At 37.3% G+C, this 14,468-nt stretch overlaps 1 long non-coding RNA gene across 1 annotated transcript; it reads right to left on the bottom strand.

Annotated features, from left to right (window-relative positions):
• Positions 1-1,478: 1,478 nt before the first annotated feature.
• Positions 1,479-11,338, bottom strand: LOC129263886 (uncharacterized). The gene is made up of 3 exons (XR_010296324.1): positions 11,105-11,338; positions 4,661-4,866; positions 1,479-1,860 (listed from the first exon to the last, which is right to left on the bottom strand). It is a non-coding gene; the product is annotated as an uncharacterized LOC129263886 (long non-coding RNA).
• Between the last annotated feature and the right edge of the window lie 3,130 nt (positions 11,339-14,468).

Below are 14,468 nucleotides of genomic sequence, written 5' to 3' on the forward strand. Positions count from 1 at the left end.
CAAAGATCCTCTGCGCATGTCTTACCAGCAAATGCAGCTCATTCAGAATCTAACTCTTAGAGCACCTAAATTCTACCGTAGGCCTACAATATGTGTTTACCATGCTTAGAAAACGCATATTTCTTAAGCTATTTTTAAACAAGTCCCTACTGCTCAAGAGTGAACGAGTCGCTTCCTCACACATATTCGAAAATATTTTGACCTGCTTTTTTTATCGGTTGCTTTGCTCCCTCACATACCCCAACAATTTTATGTCCTCTACATTTCTTCTGCTTGGTCACTTCGCTCCCTTTCACATATTCCCCAAATCTCTTGTCCCTTGCATTTTTCTTCTCTGTCATTTCGCTCATTTCGGGGGGGGGGGCTGATTCAGCCCCCCTTATGATCTCGGCCGTTGATCTCGCAATCGCGACGAAAATTGGCACGCGCGTTACCCATGGCATTATCTACAATACCATAATATCAAAATCTGCTCAAAAATATTATTTTGTATACATATTTAATCCAATGGAAATTCTATTTTCAGTCATAATTGACAGAGGCATCATTATTCTTGCACTGATTGGTTGAAAATAATCAAATCTTTGCTTTTTATAATTGGAATAGTACCACGAAGTGATCTCATTGAAAAACAAGTGGAACGCCTCTGGCAGTCTCGCCTGCATTACGCAATTTAATATAGCAGCAGTGCTAACTTTGAAAACTACTATAAAATAATCATTCACAAAAAATATTTTGACCTGCTTTTTTTATCGGTTGCTTTGCTCCCTCACATACCCCAACAATTTTATGTCCTCTACATTTCTTCTGCTTGGTCACTTCGCTCCCTCTCACATATTCCCCAAATCTCTTGTCTCTTGCATTTTTCTTCTCTGTCATTTCGCTCTCTCGCATATATTGCAAAATAATTTTCTGCTGTCGCTTCGCTCCCTTGCACATATCCCAAAAATTTTTTGCCCCCCCCCGTATTTTTTTTTTCTGCAGACAGCCATGTCCCGTTCATACTCTCTCTCCAATACATTGAAATGATGGGGGGGGCACTTTGGATATGAGAGTTACTGAACAATTGAAAATCAGTGAATTATTTGGCTTTTTTTCTTTTGTTTAGTTAATATTTTCTGTGTGAGTGAAACTTCCGAAGGATTATACCCGTTTCGTTACATAAAACATACAAGTATTTTGAGAAATACCAACAGAAAAAAAAATCCAGATTCTTCCTGACTGTTCAAATCCTTAAAAAAATTATGGTAATCTTCGCTTTCTCAGGCATTGATCACAGGCTCCCCCAACACCCGTCTCTCTTTCTCTATCACCCCCATTCTTAATTCATCTTTTTGTCTCTATCCAACAGCTCATTCATAACTATCGCCTTGTTCTATCCTGTTCTATTCTTCTGTCAGCTTGCTGTCATTCCTACTTTTCACAAACTTTTTTCTCTTCTGACATTCTAAGTCAGAATGAATATACTGTAAGACATCATTTTTGCAACACGTTCAAATTTAATGAATGCACTTTTGTTACATGCCCAGTGGTAAACTTTTTCATTGAGCTATTTTAAATAATCAGAATGCACGTAGCGTAAATTATTTGTTGTAAAGTTTTGCGAGTCATGTTTGTCCAAACTTAAGAGCAAGTAATGTACACGGCGGGACTTCTGCTGTGTGGTTTCAGCCTCTTCTCCAAGTTCTTAATACAGTCCATTATTGCTGTTATCTTCCACTTTACCCCTCTTGGACTTTCTGATATTGAGTAGGAGTGGTCCTCGAGAAATGAAGGTGCTGAAGACTTTGCAGTATCTGGGAGGTTGTTTGCTGAATCAAAACGTCTTTCTTTCGGGGAATTCCTTGGCTTGGATGAACTCTGTACGAGATGAATGAATTAAAAAAAAGAAACATATAAGAAATATTGAACAAAAACAGATAGAAGAATGAAAAGATAGCTTTAAATTTTTCAATTAAATATTCGATAATACATGAAGAATAATATTTATTTAGGAATCAAACCTTTTCCAGTGACTTGCAACAAAATAAATGTTTTTTTTTTTAATATTCATGATGATATATTAACCCTATCTAGCCCCGGGGGGGGGGGGGGCTTAATAAGCTTAATAAGCCCCCCCATCCACATTTTTCACGATAAGTCCACAATGAGAAACGAGGTACCACAATTTTTTTTTTCGTTCAATTCTCGCAGAGCTTTTAGACAAAATTCGAGACGCCCAGATACGCAGTTACGCAACATTTTATGAGTTCATGTTGGACCGAAAATTGCTCAAAAATATTATTTTGTATACATATTTAATCCAATGGAAATTCTATTTTCAGTCATAATTGACAAATGCATCATTATTCTTGCACTAATTGGTTGGAAATAATCAAATCTTGCTTTTTATAATTGGAATAGTGCCACGAAGTGATCCCATTGAAAAAAACTATAAAATACATAAGGCCCCAAAACAAAGAAATACGTATGGAATTATAGAACCAATAAAATACATAAAAGTAGAAATTTGATTTACCATTTCTTCAGGAGCACATTTGTTTAGAAATCATAGAATTTGGGGAATTATTTAGGGATTTATCTTTAACCCTAAATAGACTGGGCTATTTCGACGCCTAAGAAGACGGGGGGGGGGGGCTGATTCAGCCCCCCTTATGATCTCGGCCGTTGATCTCGCAATCGCGACGAAAATTGGCACGCGCGTTACCCATGGCATTATCTACAATACCATAATATCAAAATCTGCTCAAAAATATTATTTTGTATACATATTTAATCCAATGGAAATTCTATTTTCAGTCATAATTGACAAAGGCATCATTATTCTTGCACTGATTGGTTGAAAATAATAAAATCTTTGCTTTTTATAATTGGAATAGTACCACGAAGTGATCTCATTGAAAAACAAGTGGAACGCCTCTGGCAGTCTCGCCTGCATTACGCAATTTAATATAGCAGCAGTGCTAACTTTGAAAACTACTATAAAATAATCATTCACAAAAACATCATTCATATAATGACATAATACCACGTTCATTGACCATAAATGACATTTGAACGGAGACTTAAGACTGTCAACTACACCCATGTCCACATTTCATTCACTCTATCCATAAACTTTCAAAGTTATGATGGCACTTCAACAATTACCCCAACATGGCCTAAGTTTATTGACCTTAACTGACCTTTGACTTGGTTTTGTGACCTGAAACTCACAGGGGATGTTCAGTGATGCTTGATTACTCTTATATCCCATGTGTTATGAACTAGATCCATAAACTTTCATAGTTAGGATGGTAATTCAACAAATACCCCCAACACGGCCAAAGTTCATTGACCTTTAATGACCTTTGACCATGGTCATGTGACCTGAAACTCGTACAGGATGTTCAGTGATACTTGATTACTCTTATGTCCAAGTTTTATGAACTAGATCCATAAACTTTCAGAGCTAGGATGGTAATTTAACATATACCCCCAACACGGCCAAAGTTCATTGACCTTAAATGACCATTCACCATGGTCATGTGACCTGAAACTCGCACAGGATATTCAGTGGTACTTGATTAACCTAATGTCCAAGTTTCATGAACTAAATCCATAAATTTTCAAAGTTATGATGGTAATTCAACAAATACCCCCAACTTGGCAAAAGTTCATTGACCCTAAATGACCTTTGACCTTGGTCATGTGACCTGAAACTCAGGCAGGATGTTCACTAATACTTGATTAACCTTATGTCCAAGTTTCATGGACTAGATCCATAAATTTTCAAAGTTATGATAGTAATGCAACAAATACCCCCAACTTGACCAAAGTTCATTGACCCTAAATGACCTTTGACCTTGGTCACGTGACCTGAAACTCGAGCAGGATGTTTACTAATACTTGATTAACCTTATTCCCAAGTTTCATGAACTAGGTCCATATACTTTCTAAGTTATGATGTCATTTCAAAAACTTAACCTTAGGTTAAGATTTGATGTTGACGCCGCCGCCGCCGTCGGAAAAGCGGCGCCTATAGTCTCGCTCTGCTATGCAGGCGAGACAAAAACCAATAAAATACATAAGGCCCCAAAACTAAGAAATACGTATGGAATTATAGAACCAATACATAAGATTAGAAATTTGATTTACCATTTTTTTCAGGAGCACATTTGTTTAGAAATCATAGAATTTGGGGAATTATTTAGAGATTTACCTTTAAAGCAGAGAATTCTATATTTAGGCATAAATTAGCATTATTAATTTATTAAAAATAAATTTAAATTCTGTAAAATCAGCGATACAGCCTTAGCTCCATGCTTGCAGATTACATTGATGGTGACGTGTGTATTGGTTTTCGTTGCGATCGACGGAGATCTGAAGAGGGGGACCAAAAAGCCTCCCCCCCCCCCCCCGGGCTATGCAATCTAAAAGTAGCCCAGGATTATTATGTAGGGTAAACCAAATTTTTAATATATTTGTTCATTTAGTAAGAGTTTACTGTAAATACACAGTAAAGGCCCAGGTCCATGGTTAGCCTCCCAAATAGGATAATTTTCATCTCTATTTGGCTACTGAAAATGGAATATTTAAAGCAATGTTCTATCAAACCAAAGGTAGATAATACAGAGAAAATATTTCTTTAGAACACATGTATGATATAGATCTACTCTACCTTCTGAAGACGAGGCAGGAAATCAAATATGGTTGGGACAGCATCCTGTCTAAGACGTGTCACTTGCCCAGTCCTGTCAAAGCTACCATCTTCAAAATGAGCAAAACGGAGTACAAAGCTCTTGGAAGAATTCAATGAAGCTCGCTTCATATTGACCATCCATACTGTGTTACAGTACCGGTTCAGTCCAACGGCTGAATGGGAATCTGCAGCAAATGTAAACACATGTCATAAAATCAATTACACATAATTAAGAAAATTTGACGTGTCCAAAGGACACAGATGCCCCTGCTTAACGCGATCAGAAATCCATTCAATATGATTGAACTTAATATCATACAGAAACCAATATGCATATATATATAATTAACAAATTCAGACCTTTGAACCGACTTGCATATATAATGAGATGTGACCTTTGACCTGCGGACTCCGAATTCGAACTTAGCCTGTATTTTGTGGTCATCTACCTACACACCAAAAAAATTTTTAAATCCATTAAATATTTTTCGAGTTATTGCGCGGAAACCCAAGTGGGGGGGGGGACGGACAGGGGCAACGCTTAATGCCCCCTCTGGGCTTCGTCTGTGGGGGCATAAAAACTCTAGGCCTACATGTACTCAGCAGGGGCCCGTTTCTCAACACTTGGACAAGTTAGTCATATAACTTTATCTACCAAACACAGAGTTAGTTCCAATCTTACCCAAAAGGATTAACTAGAATCCATTGATATCGTATACTATTGGTGGAAAGTACATGAAACGTAGCCTTAGTCACAAAATAGCATAATTTTCAAAAAGTAAAATTATGATAAAACCTAATAATAATAATAATAATCCGCTTTTATATAGCGCTTAATACATCGAATGAAAAGATAGCTTAAAATTTTTCAATTAAATATTTGATAATACATGAAGAATAATATTTATTTAGGAATCAAACCTTTTCCAGTGACTTGCAACAAAATAAATGTTTTTTTTTTTTTATATTCATGATGATATATTAACCCTATCTAGCCCCTGGGGGGGGGGCTTAATAAGCCCCCCTATCCACATTTTTCACGATAAGTCCACAATGAGAAACGAGGTACCACAATTTTTTTTTCCGTTCAATTCTCGCAGAGCTTTTGAGACCAAATTCGAGACGCCCGGATACGCAGTTACCCAACATTTTATGAGTTTATGTTGGACCAAAAATTGCTAAAAAATATTATTTTGTATACATATTTAATCCAATGGAAATTCTGTTTTCAGTCATAATTGACAAATGCATCATTATTCTTGCACTGATTGGTTGAAAATAATCAAATCTTTGCTTTTTATAATTGGAATAGTACCACGAAGTGATCCCATTGAAAAAAACCAATAAAATACATAAGGCCCCAAAACTAAGAAATACGTATGGAATTATAAAACCAATAAAATACATGAGATTAGAAATTTGATTTAAAGCAGAGAATTCTATATTTAGGCATAAATTAGCATTATTAATTTATTAAAAATAAATTTAAATTCTGTAAAATCAGCGATCGATACACCCTTAGCTCCATGCTTGCAGATTACATTGATGGTGACGTGTGTATTGGTTTTCGTTGCGATCGACGGAGATCTGAAGAGGGGGACCAAAAAGCCTCCCCCCCCCCCCCGGGCTATGCAATCTAAAAGTAGCCCAGGATTATTATGTAGGGTAAACCCAATTTTTTATATATTTGTTCATTTAGTAAGAGTTTACTGTAAATACACAGTAAAGGCCCAGGTCCATGGTTACCCTCCCAAATAGGATAATTTTCATCTCTATTTGGCTACTGAAAATGGAATATTTAAAAAAAAAGGAGGAATTACCTCCTTTTTTGTTGGAAAAGTATTGTAGGATATGATTTTAATTACTGAATATGTTAAAAAATAGCTCAAAGTTATATTCTCATGAAAAGTTGATTTTTTTTCTCGCTCGGTTCGCTCGCTCAGGACTTATATATATATATATATATATATAAAGCAGCCTTTTGGCACATGTTCTATACTGCGCCCCTCGTTGTTTTTTTGTTTTGTTTTTTACTCTTCACGCTACTGCCGCAAATAATCCTCTTCACAGTGGCGCGTACAGACCACCGTGACAAAAAAGGAATCTAAAGAGAGAAGAATTAAATAAATTTATTATCTGGATATCATGTCAAAATCTATCACAAAATTGGATTTTTGTATTAAAAAGGTAAAAAAAAATTGCTCGCTCGCTTCGCTCGCTCGCAACTTTTTTTAAAGATAAGTTCTGGCCTTCTCAAAATAGTCGCCTTACTACACCATTACGCCTATTCATACCATGATACATGTATGACCGGGAAATTTTTTGCTCTTGCCCTCCCCCCCCCCTGGCCACCGAACCCTGTTACGCCGCTGTAAAAATGCTGTGCATCATCAACATCATCATCTACCTACACACCCAAATTTTTTTAAAATCTGTTGAATATTTCATAAGATATCTTTAAGGAGCTGTGATCTTTGACCTGCATACTCCGAATTCGAACTTAGCCTGTATTGGTATCATCTACCTACACACTCAAATTTGTTTAAATATGTAGAATATTTTTAAAGTAATCATGCGGAAACTAAATCGCATATTTAATGAGCCGTGACCTTTGACCTACCGACTACGAATTCGAACTTAACCTGTATTTTGGTGTCATCTACCTACACACTCAAATTCGTTTAAATATTTAGAATATTTCATAAGTAATCATGCGGAAACTAAATTGCATATTTAATGAGCCGTGACCTTTGACCTGCCGACTCCGAACTTAGCCTGTATTTGGTGTCATCTACCTACACACCATAATTTTTATAAATCTGTTGAATATTTCATAAGTCATCATGCGAAAACCAACTCGGATATTTCATGAGCTGTGACCTTGGACCTGCAGACTCCAAATTCAAAGTTAGCCTGTACTATGGTGTCATGTACCTACACACCAATTTTTTTTTTAATCAATATATATAAATCGAAATATATTTCGATTTATTGCGCGAAAACCAAGAGGGGGGGCGGGCGAATCAACGGACAGGGGCAACGCTTAATGCCCCCTCCGGACTTTGTCTGCGGGGGCAAAATTACCAAGGAGCTGCATTTCTCAAAATAGTCGCCTTATTACACCATTACGCCTATTCATACCATGATATGACCGGGAAATTTTTGGCTCTTGCCCCCCCCCCCCTGGCCACCGAACCCTGTTACGCCGCTGTAAAAATGCTGTGCATCATCATCATCTACCTACACACCCAAATTTTTTAAAAATCTGTTGAATATTTCATAAGATATCTTTAAGGAGCTGTGATCTTTGACCTGCATACTCCGAATTCGAACTTAGCCTGTATTGGTATCATCTACCTACACACTCAAATTTGTTTAAATATGTAGAATATTTTTAAAGTAATCATGCGGAAACTAAATTGCATATTTAATGGGCCGTGACCTTTGACCTACCGACTACGAATTCGAACTTAACCTGTATTTTGGTGTCATCTACCTACACACTCAAATTCGTTTAAATATTTAGAATATTTCATAAGTAATCATGCGGAAACTAAATTGCATATTTAATGAGCCGTGACCTTTGACCTGCCGACTCCGAACTTAGCCTGTATTTGGTGTCATCTACCTACACACCCTAATTTTTATAAATCTGTTGAATATTTAATAAGTCATCATGCGAAAACCAACTCGGATATTTCATGAGCTGTGACCTTGGACCTGCAGACTCTGAATTCAAAGTTAGCCTGTACTATGGTGTCATGTACCTACACACCAAAATTTTTTTTAATCAATATATATAAATCGAAATATATTTCGATTTATTGCGCGGAAACCAAGTGGGGGGGGGCGGGCGAATCAACGGACAGGGGCAACGCTTAATGCCCCCTCCGGACTTTGTCTGCGGGGGCATAATTACCAAGGAGCTGCATTTCTCAAAATAGTCGCCTTATTACACCATTACGCCTATTAATACCATGATATGACCGGGAAATTTTTGGCTCTTGCCCCCCCCCCCCTGGCCACCGAACCCTGTTACGCCGCTGTAAAAATGCTGTGCATCATCATCATCATCTACCTACACACCCACATTTTTTAAAAATCTGTTGCATATTTCATAAGATATCTTTAAGGAGCTGTGATCTTTGACCTGCATACTCCGAATTCGAACTTAGCCTGTATTGGTATCATCTACCTACACACTCAAATTTGTTTAAATATGTAGAATATTTTTAAAGTAATCATGTGGAAACTAAATTGCATATTTAATGAGCCGTGACCTTTGACCTGCCGACTACGAATTCGAACTTAACCTGTATTTTGGTGTCATCTACCTACACACTCAAATTCGTTTAAATATGTAGAATATTTCATAAGTCATCATGTGGAAACCAACTCGGATATTTCATGAGCTGTGACCTTGGACCTGCAGACTCCGAATTCAAAGTTAGCCTGTACTATGGTGTCACATACCTACACACCAAAATTTTTTTTAATCAATATATATAAATCAAAATATATTTCGATTTATTGCACGGAAACCAAGTGGGGGGGGGGGGCGGGCGGGCGAATCAACGGACAGGGGCAACGCTTAATGCCCCCTCCAGGCTTTGTCTGCGGGGGCATAATTACCAAGGAGCTGCATTTCTCAAAATAGTCGCCTACACCATTACGCCTATTCATACCATGATATGACCGGGAAATTTTTGGCTCTTGCCCCCCCCCCCCCCTGGCCACCGAACCCTGTTACGCCGCTGTAAAAATGCTGTGCATCATCATCATCATCTACCTACACACCCAAATTTTTTAAAAATCTGTTGCATATTTCATAAGATATCTTTAAGGAGCTGTGATCTTTGACCTGCATACTCCGAATTCGAACTTAGCCTGTATTGGTATCATCTACCTACACACTCAAATTTGTTTAAATATGTAGAATATTTTTAAAGTAATCATGTGGAAACTAAATTGCATATTTAATGAGCCGTGACCTTTGACCTGCCGACTTCGAATTCGAACTTAACCTGTATTTTGGTGTCATCTACCTACACACTCAAATTCGTTTAAATATGTAGAATATTTCATAAGTCATCATGTGGAAACCAACTCGGATATTTCATGAGCTGTGACCTTGGACCTGCACTCACCTGCAGACTCCGAATTCAAAGTTAGCCTGTACTATGGTGTCATATACCTACACACCAAAATTTTTTTAATCAATATATATAAATCGAAATATATTTCGATTTATTGCGCGGAAACCAAGTGGGGGGGGGCGGGCGAATCAACGGACAGGGGCAACGCTTAATGCCCCCTCCGGACTTTGTCTGCGGGGGCATAATTACCGAGGAGCTGCATTTGAAGCGAGCCTGAATCAAGGCTGTGAAATTTATTAGCGCCACCATCTGGCTTCCTTTTATTTGCGTAAAAAGAAGAGACACGCGAAGTCACTTTCTAGTCCAAACTCCAAAGTAATCAAATTTTTTTTTTTTTTAAATATGATTTTGATTTAATTAAAAATATACTATTGACTTTTTGTATTATGGCTACTCACCGCAAAGCGCCCCGGTGAGTAGCGAGGAGTTTCGGCAAATATTAATTCTGTATAATGAAGCGATGTTTGCCAACTTCACAGAAATCCAGGGCCAAATGCAGTTCGGTGTACGAGGTTAGTACTATAGATCTATACATGTACTGTAGCAACTATATGTAGCCACTAACCTCGAACTAGTAATGAGTGGGGCCAGGGCTACCACAACTATACTAGTACAGCAGGCGATGGTTCGTGTAAGCTCCACTACACTTCACTACTGCTAACCTCTGCTTCACCTATACTGATTAATGGCTGGCTATACGAACCATTGCCTGAGTTTTTTAGGCCTAGTCACTCAAGGGTTCATTACATGCCGCCGCGCACAGAAAAATCAAGCAATAGAAGTTGTGTGTTGTGGACACCAGAAGTGGGATCACAGCACGCGTGACCCACTAGTTAGAAATCCATTGCCAAACGTGGTTAATGGTGCGAGGTTAGTATACTAATACTAACCTCGCAATACGCGTGAGTCACTGAGTGGAGTAGCCTAACGTTAGAGTTTCATACGGCATGTACGGCCAGGCATCAATAACTTTTGTTGTCATCCAATTTCAATGAAATTTTCAGCATTTTGCTCGGAATGAATTTTACATTATTTATTAAGATCAAGGCCTAAATATCTTCAACCTGTATAATTCATAACCATTTTACTTTTTAGGTGTGCAGAAAAGACCCCCCCCCCAATGGTCTGCTGACTACAGTACATAAACTTAAATACACGGGACTAGTATTGTTACACAGCTTTTTGCAAATGCAAGTTTGGTAACGACTAACGGATTCCCATTTTTTTTTCAACGTAATTTTGAAGTCGAAAACATAGCTGAACTTACGAATGCAATGTCCGTCCACATCCTACCGATTAGAGCAGTTGTATGCAGCTCATGTAGGCATGAATAACGTGAAATCTAAGCTAATAAGTTCACCAACATGCCAATCTGAGCTGTGAAAAAGTGTGATCGTCCCGGAGCGAAAACAGCTTGAGCAAGGTGCAGCCAATCAGCGACCTTCTTATGTCCCCTTCGAGACAGAGGAGACGAAATGATTTTATGTCAAAAAGACTCAAAACACAAAATCATTTCGTCGACGAAATTTTTTTGTCTTTTGACACAAAATCATTTCGTCGACGAAATTTTTTTGTGTTTTGACACAAAATCATTTCGTCGACGAAATTTTTTTGTGTTTTGACACAAAATCATTTCGTCAACGAAATTTTTTTGTGGTTTTGACACAAAATGATTTCGTCGACGGAATAGATTTTCGCATCGCAACGAAATAAATTTTGTGGACGCAATTACATTTAGTCTCGACGAAAATTGATTTTGTGTGACAAAAAATAATTTCGTATACGAAATAAAACTGCGTCATGACGAAATGATTTTCATATGAACAAAAACACATTTTGTGTACGGAATGGCGTGAATTGGACGGAATTTACCATCGGACATTTGGTGCGCCATTTCGTTTGATAAAAATTCATTTCGTATGGCACGCCAAATAAACTTTGTGGACGCAATTACATTTCGTCTAGACGAAATTGATTTCGTGCATTTCGTCGAGACGAAATTGATTTTGTGTGACAAAAAATAAATTTTGTGTACGAAATAAAAAAGCGTCATGACGAAATGATTTTCGTCTGAATAAAAACACATTTTGTGTACGGAATGCCGTGATTTGGACGGAATTGACTGGCGGACACTTGGCGCCCCATACGATGTAAGCTTTCTAGTGAAGGTTATCATTTTCATATCAGTGGATTTGATATACTATTACATGTTATGAATTATACGTAGACCCTAAAGGAAAAAAATAACAATGATAGTTACAATGAATGATAATTATGATGACAATATAGGCCTAATAATAGAACAGTTCTTGTATAGAGCATATACCTATCAAAGGTCTCAATGCGCTTTGGGAAATTGAAGGAAGAAAAGATGAGGGAAAGCTGCTGGTAATGCTATGATGTACTGTAGTTATTATCAGTTAAATTAATATGTCTCCAATCAAGATTTGAATTGCCCAATGGTCAGATGGTATCAACTTGATTTAAATTGTGTTGGATACTATTCCGGAGTTCCAGTGCTATATGCGCAACCCCCGTTCACCATAAAGCTTTGTTTTAACAACAGGTACATCATACAAGTCCTTATGATGACATTTTGACTGTCTGATGAGTCCTTAAGTGATCTAAGATTTCGAACAGGTTTATATTTTACAAGTAACTCAGATAAGAAAGAGCCGTTTAATGAAAGCACTGAAAACCAACGCAATGATCGTAATACAGATGATACAGATTCATGTCTTTTTATTCGGGTCACAGTCCTTGTAGCCGAGTTTTGAATGGCCTGAAGTTTATGGAGTTGAGCGTATGGTACTCCAGACATTGCAATACACTAAGCGGCACATCAGAAATGCATACCAGAACATTTCAGAGGTATCTCTATCAATATAGGGTCGGATTTTCCCAATTTTATGCCATGCATATACATGTATGATGCAGATCAACATTTAGAATTGATGTGATTTTGCAAAGTAAACTAATCATCAAATAGGAAACCAAGATTTCTCGCTGTCTGAACAGGAACATCCTCTATACCCTCAATTTCAAAATGCTGCATGCAAAGGTCCATGGGGGTCGAAAACGAGATTTTATATGCATAACATCTCTTCTCATATCATTGAACTTAAGGCCATTCAATCTTGACCACTCTTTATTTATTTTTTTAATACAAATCTGCACTCTTGAAATTAGATCTTCTATACCAGATAACCTACATGTCATATACATCTTAGTATCGTGTGCATAAAACAGTTTAGAAAATACGTAAGACTCAATACTATATTCTAAAGGTCATGTATAAAATAGTGAAGACCAAGGGTCCGATAACAGACCCCGTGGGGTACACCTTGTGTCGGTGTATATGATGATGATTGTCCATCATTAATAAATACAGACTGAGTGCGAGATATTAGATATGTGGCAAAGCTGTCCAAAGCAAGGCCTTGGATTCCAAACAAATGAGACATTATTGCAAGGTGAAGAAAGAACAGTAATATCCTTGATGTCATTGAATAGTGTGTCCCACAGTTGAGGTCGTCTTCTTGAGGGTGTGCAAAAGAGGGTTTGAGTCCAAGAAGAAAAATGTCGAAAGGAATGAACATCTGGGTGTCGTGGGTTAATGAGTATGTTCTCCAGGAAAGATGCACAGCCACATAAACCTGATAGGCACTTTATGCGAATAAGCATAGCAAGTAGTCCCTACGAGAGGTGAGTGACGACCAGTTAAAGGACAAGTCCACCCCAACAAAAAGTTGATTTGAATTAGAAGAGAAAAATTCAACAAGGAATACACTGAAAATTTCATCAAAATCGGATGTAAAATAAGGAAGTTATGACATTTTAAAGTTTCGCTTAATTTCACAAAATAGTTATATGCACATCCTGGTCGGTATGCAAATGATGGAAGTGATGACATCACTCACTCACTATTTATTTTGTATATTATTTTATGAAATATGAAATATTCTAATTTTCTCCTCATTGTCAAGTGATACAATGATTAATTCCTCCCTGAACATGTGGAATTAGCATTGTTTAATACTATGTGGTTCAGTCAAGTTGGTCCTTATTGTCAAATCTATAAAAAATGAAATATTGTATAATTCAAACAATAAAAAACAAAGGAAATAGTGAGTGATGGACATCATCAACTGACTCACCTAGTTGTTCATATCACCGTTTTGTGAAAAATAAGCGAAACTTTAACACGTCATAACTTTCTTATTTTACATCCGATTTTAATGAAATTTTCTGCACTATGCTAGTTTGATCCACTTCGCATTCGCTTTCTAACGTTAAGAATATATACAAAATGTCCGTCAAAGCACAATGGACAGGTTGGAGGTCATTCTTGAAAATTGGTGGACCGGAACAGCACATTGTCTTAAGTTTCGGACCGGACAAAATATTGCAAATATGTCGTTTGTCCAGACTCCATCACAATACTGCTGTTTTGATTCACCGATTTTCGACAAAGGCTGCTTTAATTGTTTTGAAGGGATTTTGACAACGGATTCACTGCGTTATAGAAAGCGTCTGCGAAGTGACCGTTAAAAATGCCCTAATGTGAAATATTCATCGAACATTACAATGTTAAATGCGTAGTAGTCTTTGAATGCTGATTTTTTGTTGTT

Source organism: Lytechinus pictus, chromosome 17, assembly GCF_037042905.1.
Source record: "Lytechinus pictus isolate F3 Inbred chromosome 17, Lp3.0, whole genome shotgun sequence".
NCBI classification, from domain to species: Eukaryota; Metazoa; Echinodermata; class Echinoidea; order Temnopleuroida; family Toxopneustidae; genus Lytechinus; species Lytechinus pictus.